The following is a 14,741-nucleotide window of genomic DNA, read 5'->3' as shown; positions in this document are numbered from 1 at the left end:
CTATAGCTATACTCTGGATCTCCTTCCTCTCAGTCCATCATATTATACTCATTTCACTGTTCCAGTCCTTTGAGATCATCTCAGAAGAACTAGTAGCTCTACCTTGCTCAGATTTACCTTACTGTTTTTCTCTTCTCCAACACATAAATTCTCCCCTACCAAATTAATCTTCCTAAGGCAGGTCTGACCATGTCACTCCTCTGCTCACAGATCTTCAGTCAGTTGCCATCCTCAGTGCCTCTAGGGTAGAATACAAACTTCTCAGTCTGGCATTTAAAGTCCTTCACAATCCAGCTCCAATAAAGTTTCCAGAAGTTTCATTTTGCCCACAATTCTGAAATGAGTAGTTACTCAGTTCATTGAAGAGAACTCCCAGACACACGATTCCTGGGGCACTTTCCTCTCAAATAGAGAATTTCATCAAGTGTATGGCAATATGGACTGCAGTAGATATAGCTGTTGTGTGTAAAAAAAGGATAGGTGGGTAAGGAAGGGCAAGGGAAGGGAATAAGCATTTGCATAGTACCTACTATATTCCAGGCACGGTGCTAAGTACTTTTTACAAATATTATCTCATGTGATCCTTCCAAAAACCATGTGAGGTGGGTGCTATTATTATTCCTATTTTATAACAGAGGAAACTAAAGAAAATAGAGGCTAAGTGATTTACCTAAGGTCAGACATCTAGTGGCGTTCAGTTTGAACTCAGGTCTTCCTGATGGCAAGCCTGGGGCTTGATCCACTGTTCCACCAGATGCCTCTAAGGAGAAAGCAGCTTCATGGTAGAAGAAAGGAGCACTCGAAGGAAATCTGAAAGAATGGTGAAATGACTGCTTGAAGCAGTGAGAGAATTAGAGTAGCAGTAATATCTTTCAGTGGTCATAAGGGGCTAGCCTATTCCGCAGAAAATGGAGGGAAAGAAACACAAAAGATGACCAGCCAGTCTTAGATCCATGGCAATTGTGAGCCTGAACTGTTTAAGTCCTGACACTATGCTGTGGGAAGGAGAGGGATAAAATAAGAACTTGATAAAACACCTCTATTGCATTTGAATTCTGCAATTGATATCACAACCCCTGGAAGTTGGTAACTTTTTGTGCATGGGTGTAGAGAATGCTTATTACTTTAGGCAATTTCTTGTCATCTGTTTTAATTAAGCACCATCTTTGTTTGTAAAGTCCACATATGTGTCATTTGTATGATCTGGTATCATTGGTAAAGGATCTCAGGATAAGGTTTTATGGAACCCTATGATGTGTTCTTGATAAATTCAACTGGTCCTTACCTTGCCACTGACAACAGCTAGGTAGATAAGCAGAACAGGCCCACATACTTTTTGGTACAGGGATGAAATAGCTATTCAGATTATAATCTATACATAAACTACATAGTGCTACCAGATTCTATCTCACCTCCTCAAATCTAAGATTGAAAATGAGACAGTTATCATAATTTTTTTTTCATAGCTTAAAAATAGCTGTCCCTGGACCATTAGCATTCTAATTTGTTTGTAAATTCCAGTATATTAAAAAATAAAATAAACTTATTGAATGGAATAAAAAGTTAAAAGATACAATAGAAAACTCCCAGGTGGCACTCAGTCCCTTGATCTAAGGTCTCAGCTTCACTTCTTCCAAGCGAACAAATATGTTTAGAGACCATTTGTAGAAAAGGTTTATCAGAAATTTCTCCAATATTGCAATTACAAAGAAAAGAATGAACCAGATTCACTATATGACAAGATTGAGTCTTATTTTCCAAATGCTGTAAAGGCAAAAGTTTCTTCTTGACTGAATATTGGAGACCCATGGTTAGCAAGGAATCTCTTATACATCACCATGGTCTAGCCCTGGATCTAGGGTTTCCAGAATCTCATTCTGAACTCTTAGTGTCCATATTGTGTCTTAGGCATGTTGTGTGTGCCTTCCCTTCTAGGCATTCTCCATCAATCGTCCTCATCCAGAAAGCCGTGGTCAACTGAAAAGTTTCCAGTTCCAAATCATTGATGTTCAATCAATCAATAAGCATTTATTGAAGTGCCTTCTTTGTGCAAGGAACCATGATAGGCACTAAGGATACAATCTCAAAAAGGAAGCTATCCCAATATTCAAAGGAAGTTACATGAGTGGAGAGGTATATTTCCTATTTAAAAGTCAGGACAAAACCTACCATATACCATATGTCAAGTTCACTGTCCACTCTGTGTCATTCTCTGCCATATTTGGCATGTCTGCTCTAAAGCAAGTACTGGTTTATTTTTAAATATCCCTTTTAAAACAGGGCAGTGTATGACCCTCCTGGAAACTTTCATTTTAGCCACCTGAGGCTATATACATCCCGTGTTCTTCTGTTCTTTTGATGCTTTCTGGATTGGAAAAAATGAGGGAATCTGAAAAAAAAATGTTTTTGATCAAATGCCAGTATTTTCAAACATAAGTTACTGGGTAGTTGATGAGATATTATAGCATACCCAAGTAGAAAAGTAGCAAGGGGTTCTATAGTCAAGTCATGTGAAGAACCATGATACATGGGTGGGTGGGTATATGTGCAGATGTGTATATGTATGCATATATGTATTATGCATACTATATTCATCTACCTGCAATTCCCCAGAAATTCCATCTCCTGGCTCTGAACCTTTGCACAAACTGTTTTCAATGCCTAGAATATACTTCAACTCTTTCTCTTAGTTTCTTCAAGGTTCAGCTCAGTATACTAGGTCCTATGAGAAGCTTTTCTTGTCCCTGATGTTATCAGTGCTCTCCTAGTCATTATATAATCTTGTATTTATTTATCTGTCTATATGTTGTATCCTCCAATAGAATGTAAACTCCTTGAAGGAAAGGCTGCCTTTTGTTTTTGCTCTGGTATCTCTCTCTCTCCTGGCATAATTCATATAGCAGATCATTGACAAATATTTGTGTGATTGAATTGTAAAAATATCAGTGTCTTGTATTTTAATGATTAATGTTTTTTAATATTTATTTTATTTGTTTAATTATTTCATAATCTGTTTAACAAATGTTTATTAATGTTTTAAATGAATTTCATTAAAGTTTGATAGGGAATAAAAATAAAGAATACCCTGCATGTTTCCTAAAATTCCATCTTAGACGTTCTTTACTTGGTGAAGAAGCTTAACTTAGATGTTCTTTAAACTCTGTGATTACAAGTGATCTGCAGAGGTGATAATTAAATCTATGGGAACAGATGAAATTCTTCAATGTTTGATGCTCAGCAGGTAATTAGTAAATGCTTTTTGATTGGCTGATCACAAAGGGGGAGAGAGAGCACAGAGAATAGATCCTAAAGGAAAACCCACAATTAGGAACCAGAAGGAGGAAAAATCATTCCAGTTAAGGGAAAGAATAATCATCAATTCCAGCAGCTTTTTGGCTTATCCTTCATAATCTGTCTTGACCATAAATATATCCATCTGAGTGAAATTTGAGTAAACATTCTTTTTCAAAGACATTTCTGGCTTTGCCTTTCCAAGCTGTCAGATTGAGAAAAACAGTTGTTTTCTTCATAAGCAGTAAAGAACTGTAAGAAGTATCAGTCAGAGAGGTTAAGTTGAGAGTCAGGGAATGGCAACATCAATGAAAAAAAAATCCAAGACAGTAATTATCAATGTCAGATTCTATTAGAAGATTAAGGAAGTTTAGGACTAAGAGGAGGTCACTAAACTTTCAATTTGGAAGACCAGTGGTGACCTTGAAAAAAAACAGTTGCAATATAATATAGATGAAGGAAAGCTGACCACAAAGAACTGAGCAGGTAATAAGGAAATAGAGGGAGCAAGTGTAATTTAATTTTCCTAAAATTTTAACAGTGAAGGAAAGAGATTTGAAGCAATAGCCTGGGAAATAATCGAATCAAAGAAAAGCATTTTCTAAATGTAGAAGTTCATAGGGCAGAGGAGACAGAATCAGGAGAGAGGGAGAATTTGAAAGTGAAAGATGGGAGATAACAATGGAAGTAGACAAGGTATGAGAGGATGGAATTAAGTATTTGATGGCATAGCTTTGGAAAGGAAAAGAACCATCTTATCCTTGAATCTAGAGGGAAGGAGGACAGGATTGGAAAGGACAGAAATGGATGGAAGCAACAAGTTTTGAATTGCAGAGGAGTGGAGTTGTCAGAGTTCATGATAGATAGCTCCAATCTTCTCAGGAAAATAGGAAGTAAGGTCATCTGCTGAGAGAAAATAGGAAGAGCTAGTAGTGGGGGATTAAGGAGAGATGAGGATGTTTAAAAATATTATTAGGAATGTTATTGGGAAGCATTAAAGGTGAATAAGGATTATTAAACAGCACTAGGGGTCCAGGAAAACTATATATATATACATATACATTTGTCATAAATCCTGTCAGTGTGGCTTTGTGAATTCCTTTAATAGTGTTGTGGGAGTATTAGCAAAAGCAAATGATTAAGGTTTGGGGGGATTTGGAATTACAAAGTAAAAAACAAAGGGTTACAGAGGTGGAATATTCTTGAACTATTTGATTCAAATGTAACCAGGATCACTGTGCAAAAGTAGTGACAAATGGAAGGACCAGAGATTACAATGATGATCAAAAACAGCTAAAAAAGAGAAATGAAGAGGTGGAAGAAGAGAAAGAAAAAGATACTGTGTTAAGAAAAAAGAAATGGGAAGTTTAAAGTTCAGTATCTTAGTAGCTGATCAGTTTTGAGTGATGTTGAGTTCTAATGTGTAACTATATCAGTGTGAATGGCAGATGCAAAGTCAAGATGAAGGTGATAGGAATTGATGAGATGAAGGAATTGAAAGGTCAGGAACTTAGACAACATCAATGTGATGTCTTCTAATGTTTTCAAGGAAAATAGAAGAGAGGAGAGAGGAAACCTTTAATACTGGTGGTATACTCTGAACTAAGGTAGATATCAGTAATAAGGATTCAGAAAGGGTGGTATAATTGAAAATCTTAAAGTTCAAAGGACAGGATGTTTGGTAGTAGTCATGGAGCAAGTTTCATCTTTGAAGATACTGACTCTGACTCTGGAAAAGTCACTTAATCTTTCAATGCCCTAAGCAACTTTCTAAAACTATGCAAAGAAGGTACTAACTTTCAATGGTGGAGGGGCTTTTCTTATCTAGGATTTTCCTCTAGCTATGAAATCATAGATTCAGTCCTTATCTCTAACTTCAAAAGCAATTAAGTCTTATGGAATCATATATTATTCTTTTTAGAGCTGGAAGAAGTCTTATAAATCATCTGGACCAGTGGTGTCAAATTTGAATTGGGGGAGGAGGGACTAAAACATAAATAATGATCCCACAGGAATACTGAAAAAACTGCATATTACTTTATGCTATATTACTATATCACTTTTGTTAATTTTTAAATTTATTTTGTCAAATATGTACCAATTACATTTTAATCTGATTTGGGCCAGACTTGAGAGGGTTGCAGCTATAATTGCCTTAGAATACCATGTTTGATGAGTAATGTGAAAATGTGTTTAATAAGAATATATATGTATCATGTCACGTTGCAAGCAGTCTTGGGGAGGGAAGAGGAAGGGAGGGGGAGGGACAGGGAGAAAATTTAAAACTTATGGAAATGAATGTTGAAAACTAAAAATAAACAATTAAAAAAAGAATACCATGTTTGACAACTTTTGATCTAGACCAAATTCTTTATTTTGCAGGTAAGGGCCAGAAAGCAGGAGTTACTTTTCAAAGGTCAAGAGCTGAAGGAAAGACAGGGAGCAGGGTCTCTGGACTCCTTCCCCATTGCTGTATTGGATTTCTGAGGCAGAATTCAGGAATCAAATGTGGAAGTCAGGTTATAATCCAGAGATGAGACAGGCACATACCGGTGATAATGACTTCTGCCTCTGTGCCTTTCTTATTAAGGTTGCCCTGGCCAATGCCCAGGTTCCTGGGAGGAGAGAAAAAGAGCAGGTGATTTCTTTTGGGTTGAAGTAAATGACCACAGACAGACAACACAGCGAAAAGGCTTTAAGACAAAATGTCTTCTTCTGTGCCTGGTCCAAGCTAGGGGAAGATTAGGAGAGGTAAAAATGGCTATCTCTCTCAAAAAGCCAAGCAGATACACAATTGATTAAGTAAACAACACATCAGGATAGTATGCAGATTTTTATAAGCTTCTAATTTTCAGACTGTGAATGGCCATTAGCTATTGCCCTTCCTTATTCAGCTTTTCACAAGTTTATTCGTTGTTTGGTTTATTTAGGTTTCTAAATCAATTTTTTCACTTAATTATGGCTGGTATTGAAGAGTATCTCTTAGGAAAAAGAAAAGAATGAACCCAGGTTTGGGAGGAAGGCAATCCCTACTCTGGAGGAAAAGGTTCCATCAATGTAGAAATGCATGCTTTGTTCTCATCCAGTGAGAGTTCACCTTGAAAATGTTGTGGATGTTGAGAGAAATCTGAACACATTCAGCATCAAGTCACTAAATCCCAGTATTACTGTCTAAAGACTAAGGGATAAGAGGTTTTTGATCTTTTCTATGAGCATATGGTCTCATTTTTAGAAATGAGAAGATGAGAAAGCCAGGAAAGGAACAAATAATGTATAAGGGGTAATAAGAGAAAATTAGTTTAAGCATTAGTCATAAATTCATCCATTTAGATATCATTCATTCAAGGCACTTAGGTGAGATTTGGGGAGGGGCTCAGTATAGAGACAAACACAAGAAACTTGGTTTCCCCCTGAAGATATAGCATTTAAATACATGAGTAAATATGTAATAATTTGTGGACAGAGAAAAAAAATCAACTAGAACTTTAACACACATTTAGTTTATTTATCAGACAAACATGTACATTAGGAAACTGCTTTGTTCCTTTCCCACAACTATCAAAGGATTCACGTTTTCATTAATTCAACAAATATGTCAGCACTTACTATGTGAATAAGACCATGCTAATGCTATCAGGACTATTAAGACAAAGTCGCCTAACTACTATGTGACATTGAGTGTGACACTGCTTTTCTGTGAGCCTTAGTTGATCCACATATAAAAAGATACATGGTTTATTTAGTACAAACTCTGTATCCTAGGATTTAACACCAGAAGGAACCTTACAACTCGAGTCTGCGGCACATCCATCCTACTTCCTGCCATACATACAATGAGACTGAGATTGAGAGAAGTACAAGTCAATATGACTTGAAAAATGTCACATTAGTAGAGTTAAAATTTGAGCACATGTCCTCTGACTCAAAATTGAAATTTTTTTTTTTTCAGTCTGTGGCTTGAATTGACTCATGGTACAGTGAAAAGATCACTAGTCCTGAAGTCAGAAAACATAAGTTAACCCATGTCTGGTGTCATGTGATCAACAATATGGAGGAATAGACACATCCTCCAAAATTAACAACTTCTCAAACCTGTATAAAACACAACTCTAACAAGTTAACAAACCAATAAATAATAGCAGAGAAATCTAAATCCTAACTCCTAAAAGCATTACTTAACACCTCTTCTCCCAACTGCTACTATTCTCTGGTAGGGCTACACAAGTCAGGCAAGGCAGAAACTTGCTATAATTAGGCAAACATTATGGCAATGTTTTTGTGCTGCAACAAAGCTTAGCTAGAGAGCTGAAGAACAAAGGGGACTGATTCCAGGGGAGGACGGCCGTCAGGGCGGACGTCTTGCTCGTCGCTCAGGGAAAGGCAGGGGTCCGAGCTCTTGGCCCGGGCGGCGGCGCCATGAAGATCTTTGTGGGGAACGTAGATGGGGCGGACACGACTCCGGAGGAGCTCGCGGCCCTGTTCTCGTGCTTCGGCACCGTCATGAGCTGCGCCGTCATGAAGCAGTTCCCTTTCGTGCACGTGCGCGAGGCCGCGGGTGCGCTGCGCGCCATCGAGGCCCTGCATGGCCACGAACTCCGGCCGGGGCGCGCCCTCGTGGTGGAGATGTCGCGTCCGCGGCCTCTCAACACTTGGAAAATTTTCGTGGGGAACGTGTCTGCTGCGTGCACGAGCCAGGAGCTGCGCAGCCTATTCGAGCGCCACTGGCCCGTCATCGAGTGTGACGTGGTCAAAGACTATGCGTTTGTTCACATGGAAAAGGAAGCGGACGCCAAAGCTGCCATCGAGCAGCTCAACCGCAAGGAGGTGAAGGGCAAGAGCTTTCCATCAAAGGTCAGAAGAAGGGGCCAGCGGGCCTGGCGGCCCCTGGGGAAAAGGCCAAGAAGCCAGAGGCTGGCGACACTGCATTCCCTGGGACTGGGGCTTCTCTGCCACCTTTGATTATCAGCAGGCCTTCAGCAACAGCACCACCGGCTTCGATGGGCGACCCCGGCAGCCCTCCCCTCCTTTCTATGGCCATGACCGCAGTCCCCTGTGCCGCTCGCCTCCCCGAGCTTCCTATGTGACCCCACTGACTGCCCAGCCAGCCACTTACAGAGCCCAGCCTTCAGTTTCCCTGGGGGCGGCCTACAGAGCCCAACCCTCCACTTCCTTGGGTGTCGCTTATCGGACCCAACCCATGACAGCCCAGCAGCCTCCTACCGGGCACAGCCTTCAGTGTCCCTGGGAGCCCCATACTGGGCCCAACTGGCCAGCCCTGGCTCTCAGCCTGGGGGAGCTTCCTCACTTGGCCCCTACGGAGGTGCCCAGCCCTCAGCCTCGGCCCTTACCTCCTATGGGGCCCAGTCAGCTGCAGCCTCTTCTCTTACTGGCCTCATATGGTAATCAGCCAGCTTCCTATGGTGTGCGGGCTGCTGCCTCCTCTTATAATGCCCAGTCAGCAGCTTCTTCCCTGACCTCCTATGGGGCTCAGGCAGCTTCCTATGGGGCCCAGCCTGCAGCATCCTCACTTGCCTATGGGGCCCAGGCAGCCTCTTATAACACCCAGCCTACTGCAGCTTCCTATAATGCTCAGCCCACAGCAGCCTCTTACAACGCCCAGTCTGGCCCATATGCAGCCCAGCCAGCTGCTTCCTATGTGGCCCAGCCTGCTGCCTAAGCAGCACAGGCAGCAGGCCCTCTCGCAGGCTCCTAAGGCGCCCAGCCAGTCGTCACAGCGCAGCTGAATGCCTATGGTGCTCAGGCCACCATGGGCCTCTCTGGCTCCTACTGGGCTCAGTCGGCTGCAGCCACCGGCTCTTATGGGGCAGCAGCTGCTTATGGCGCCCAGCCCACCGCAGCAGCCCTGGCTGCTCCTTACCGCACTCAGTCGTCGGCCCCATTGGGTTCTTCCTATGTTGCCCAACAGCAGCCTCCTCAGCCTGCTGCTGCTTCCTACCGGGGTCAGCCAGGTGCCACCTATGAGGGGGCGGGCCAGCCATCCGCAGCCTACTTGTCCCTGTCCCAGGGGGCTGTTGCCAATGCCGCTACCAGCACCCCGCCGCCCTATGAGCGTACCCGCCTCTCCCCACCCCGAGACAGCTACGACGATCCCTACAAAAAGGCCGCCTCCATCATGTCAAAAAGGTATGGTTCCAACCGGCGCTTAGCCGAGCTCTCTGATTACCGCCGTTTATCAGACTCGCAGCTTTCGTTCCGCCGCTCGCCGACAAAGTCCTCGCTGGGTTACCGTCAGCTGCCCGATGCTCATTCCGATTATGCTCGCTATTCGGGCTCCTATAGCGAGTACCTGCGGCCAGCGCAGATGCACTCCTGCTACCAGCGCCGCCTGTAGGGCTGTCCTGCGGGTGGGTGGGAACAGAGCAAGGAGGAGGTGGGCGTAGAATGGGGGCCCGTTCGGCAAGAGTGAGTTCGAGGCCCCTTTATCCAGTGTGGTTCTGCCCCAGGCAGCCAATCTTTGTAGTGTTGCGGCAGTAACCTTTTCTTTTGTTCCTCTGCCTCAGCAGTAAGTCTTGACTTTGGCTCCAGACGGTCGGTTCCCCCTTCCAATTCCTGTCCCCTGCCCCCCGACCCTCCCACCTTCACAGAGCAGGCATTTCTCTTTGTTTTTATCTTTTTCCTGAACTCCCTTGGATTTTTGTGCGCGGTGTTTGAGGTCGTCTGGACAAGGAAGCAGCCTCTGGCTGTGGTCAGCGACGTCTTTTTCTTTTGAGAGATGAGGAAGGCTGGGGCCAGGTCAGCCCCTTCGTCCCCTGTGCTCCCTTGACCCCATCCCTGCCCGCAGGGTTCCCAGTGACTGCGAGCAGAGCTGATGTTGAGCAGCACCCCTAGCCCCTTGTTCCCCATCTTCCCCAAATAGAGGGTGTTAGAAACCTCATTTTTTTCTTGCCCCTTTTGTATGGATTGTGAATAAAACTTGGGGCAATTTGCAGTTTGGAAAAAAAAAAAGAACAAAGGGGACTGGGGCAGGGCATGTGTACACATGCTTGGTTCTCCAATAATTCTCAGAGAAATGATACTGGCATCTAGCTGAGACCAGTTCTGTCATCCTAGAGGGTACTTTGAGCATGGACTTAAGTGAATAAAATATGAATTGCCTAGTTTGAGAAGAGACTGAGAACTTTCAGGTCCAGCCCCTGGAATAATTACCATCAAAGGAGAAATCAGAAAATGAGCAATGGGGGAATATAAGGGAAAATACTGCAATTACCAAAGATTTGAGAAGAGAAAAAGAGATTCAATAAAAGACCTTGAGCACAAACAGGTAATCTACAGGGAAAGGATATTAATAAGAGAAGGAATATGACTTCTAGATAAGTTAAATGAACCCAGACAGATATGAATAAATACTAAAAGATAAGGGAACATAAATCTGAATCAGAGGACAACAAGAAAGCATGGAACCACTGCAGGATCTTTCTGAATGCTTTAAAAAAGAAATAAGAATTGTGAAGGAAAATTTGTAGCCTGCAAAGAAGATGTAATTAGTAGAACAGAAAAACTCAAATCAATGGTGGCAAACTTTACCAAAGAAAGAAAAGAGAGCACTTATTGACAGTGAAAATACATCTAAATAAAGGACAATCTAGAAGAAGAGAAGGAAAAAGAAATACTGTTAAAAGAAAACATGATCTGTATAAAAGCAAAATATAATATTCTAGAAAACAATGCACAGAAACAGTTTGAGGATTATAAAGTTCTCAGAAGAACATGACAACTCAAAAAACCTGAACAATACAATAAAAGTACGGTAACAAAAGCAGTGAGAACTTTGAAGACAGAAATGTGCCAATTGAAAGAATCCATAGTTCATCTCTAGGGGATAAAAGTCCTCCAATAAAAACTTCAATATACATTATGGTTCAATTTAACAACAAATTTTGCAAATGAGCAGAACAATAACTTTCAAATCAAAAGAAATTAAAATGACCCAGTACTCTTTTGTGCCTATAGAAACCACAAGATAAATATTGTATTCAAAAGATTAAGGAACTCAGTATGTATCCCAAGGTGACATGTGCTGAAAATTTGATCTTAGCCATAATTTTTTTAAAGATAAATGTTTTTAAAAAATAAATTTATCAAACACATTACCATAGCAGCTACACTGCAAAAAGGCAACAACAACAAAAAATGAAGCTAGAAAATTATACTTCAATTTGCACTCAGAGTTCATCAATTCTCTCTCTTTGGATGTGAATAGCATTTTTTCAACCTGAGTCCTTTGAAATTGTCTTGGATCATTGAATTGATCAGAGTAACCAAGTCTTTCACAGTTGATTATCATTGCATAGCTATTACTGTGCACAAGGATCTCCCAGTTCTTTTCACTTCACTTTGCATTTTTTTGACATTGGTCTTGCCATGCTTTTGTTTTTGTTTTTCTTAAATTACACCCTTCATCATTTCCCATAACGTTGTCATTATCACAGTTATATGCCACAACTTGTTCAACCATTCCCCAGTTGATTCCCCACTCTCTCAATTTCCAATTCTTTGCCAACACAAAAAGAATTTCTATAAATATTTTTGTACAGATAAGTCTTTTTCCTTTTTTATTTCTTTGGGATACAGAGCTAGTAGTAGTAGTAGTTGGAAGAAGCTGGCAAAGCTGTTCTGATACAGAATTGATATTAACTGTATTCTCATGGCCACACATATCATCTTGTCTTCCCTTCAGGCCCGGATCCTCCCCTCCTGAGAGAAGATACTACAGGAGCAGACTATATAACAATGATGGCCCTTGCACTAAAGTTGAAAAAGCTGGAAAATCTTGTCGTCAAGACTCCCTATTGCTCTAGAGCCTAGAATGAACCCCACATTATAGTGACCATCCCCATTACCCTTCCCTCTCCTAACATTATGCCAAGAACCAGAAGAAGCTTCCACAAGCCTATTTAGTTGAAGAGACTTTCTTCCATATTAAGGTGAGCCCCATTCAGAGAGGACTATGGCTTTAACTAGACTGATACTCTGTAATACTGAAATTGTTTAACAAAATTGTTCCAGACCACACTTCCTTTTTTTAAATATTGTTTATTTTATTTTATTAGTATTTTATTTTTAATTACATGTAAAGACAAATTTTAATATTCATGTTTTTATATTTGAGTTCCAAATTTTCTCCTTCCTTTCCTCACCTTCCCCTTCCCTAAGATGGAAAGCACTTTGATACAAGTTATATAAGTGTAATCACATAAAACTTATTTCCATAATTGTCATGTTGTAAAAGAAGTAACAGACAAAAAGAAAAAATAAAGTGAAAATATTATGCTTTTTTTTCTGAAATCACTTCTTTTTTCCTTATTTAATAGTATTTTATTTTTCCCGTTACATGCAAAGCTATTTTTCAATATTCTACTTTTATAAGATTTTGAATTCCAGATTTCTCTCTCTCTTCCTTCCCTCCCCCCTACTCAAGATAGCAAGCAATTTGAAATAGTTTATACTGTGTAATAATGTTAAGCATATTTCCACATTAATCATATTGTGAAAGAAGAAATGAACAAAAGGGAAAAGCCATGAAAACAAAACAAAAAAAGGTGAAAAGGGAATGCTTTGATTGGCATCCATAATCCATAGTTCTTTCTCTAAATGTAGATAGCATTTTTTATCATGCATATTGCCTTGAATCATTGTGTTGCTGAGAATAGCTAAGTCTATCATAGTTGATCATCTCATAATGCTATTGTTAATGTCTACAATGTTCTCCTGGTTCTGCTCACTTAACTCCACATCAGTTCATGTAAGTTATTTCCAGGTTTTTCTGAAATGCACCTGTTCTTCATCCCTTATAGAACAATAGTATTCCATAATATTCATATACCACAACTTGTTCATTCATTCCTCAATAGATGGAAATCCCCTCAAATTCCAATTCTTTGCCACCACAAAAAGAACTGCCATAAATATTTTTGTACACATGGGTCCTTTTCTCTTTTTTATAATCTCTTTTGTATACAGACCAAGTAGTGGTATTGTTGGACCAAAAGATATGCAGTTTTATAGCCCTTTGGGCAAAGTTCTAAATGGCTCTTTAGAATGGTTAGATCAGTTCACAACTCCACCAACAATGCATTAGTGTACCAATTTTCTCCAACATTTGTCATTTTTCTTTTCTCTCATATTAACCAGTCTGATAGGTGTAAAATGGTACCTTGGAGTTATAATTTGCAGTTCTCTAATTAATAATGATTTAGAGCATTTTTTCATAAGATTATAGATGGATTTAATTTCTTTATCTCAAAATTGTCATATTTTGTTAGATCATTTATCAACTGGGGAATGACTTGTATCTCATAAATTTGACTCAGTTCTCTATGTATTTGAGAAATGAATTATTTACCAGAAACATTGGCTGTAAAAATTGTTTCCTAGATTTCTGCTTTCCTTCTAATTTTGGTTGCACTGGTTTGGTCTGTGCAAAACCTTTTTTAATTTAATGTATTCAAAATTATTTATTTTGTGTTTTATAATATTCTCTGTCTCTTGTTTGTTGATAAATTCTTTTCTTCTCCATAGACCTAATATATAAACCATTCCTTACTCTCCTAATTTCTCATCATTTTTATAGTACAATAATATTCTATCACAAGCATATACTGCAACTTGTTCAGCCATATCCCAATTGATGGACATCTCCTTAATTTTCAATTCTTTGCCACTGCAAAAAAAATCTGCTATAAATATTTTTGTTCCCCTTTTTAAAAATATCTTTGGCATATAGACCTAGATGTGGTATTGTTTGATTAAAGGGTATACACAGTATGATTGCTCTTTGGGCATAGTTACATATTGCAGAGCTCATTTCTAAGAGAAGATATGGGAACCATTGTTTGAAAAACATAGCTTTATGACTCAATTTATTTTCAGTTATTCTATTCTTAGGGTTGAGATTGCAACCATATTTTCAACCTTAACATAATCCTAAAATGCTTCTTTAAATATGTTTTTAATTTTTTACATTTATTTTTAATTTATCCTATTTCCACCATTGAACCAAAAAAAATCCCTACCTCATCACAAATATATATATATATATATATATATTTTTATATAATATATTTATATATATACATATATATATATATATATATTCCAGCAAAATATTTTTTCACCTTGTACATAATGCACAATTTATTTCTCTGCATTTTAAATCCCTTACTATTCTGGTAAGAAGTGAGTAGTGTGTTTCATCTTCAATGTTGTGGTTTAGTAGTTTGTCATCAAAATTAATCAAAATTTTAAAGCATTGTGATAGTAATGGCATTTAAAGATTCCCCCTGTATTGGCTTGGTTTTCAAATTGATTGTGTTAAAACCCAGAGTTTGTTAATCCCACCTGTGGGATGGGCTTGTTGATGTGAAAAGAAAGTCCTGAACTGGGAGGAGCTGGTGATGTAGATTTGGAGAGACACTAGAGAGAGGCGGAAG

General features: G+C 39.6%; 1 pseudogene; it reads left to right on the top strand.

Annotated features, from left to right (window-relative positions):
• Nucleotides 1–5,950: 5,950 nt before the first annotated feature.
• LOC138146094 (RNA-binding protein 14 pseudogene) lies at nucleotides 5,951–10,264 on the top strand (annotated as a pseudogene).
• The last annotated feature ends 4,477 nt before the right edge of the window (nucleotides 10,265–14,741 follow it).

Source organism: Petaurus breviceps, unplaced genomic scaffold (assembly GCF_028583685.1).
Source record: "Petaurus breviceps papuanus isolate PSGF00001 unplaced genomic scaffold, PetGlider_PUasm1.0 90752, whole genome shotgun sequence".
In the NCBI taxonomy this organism is placed as follows: domain Eukaryota; kingdom Metazoa; phylum Chordata; class Mammalia; order Diprotodontia; family Petauridae; genus Petaurus; species Petaurus breviceps.
This window is presented reverse-complemented; position numbering and strand designations above follow the sequence as displayed.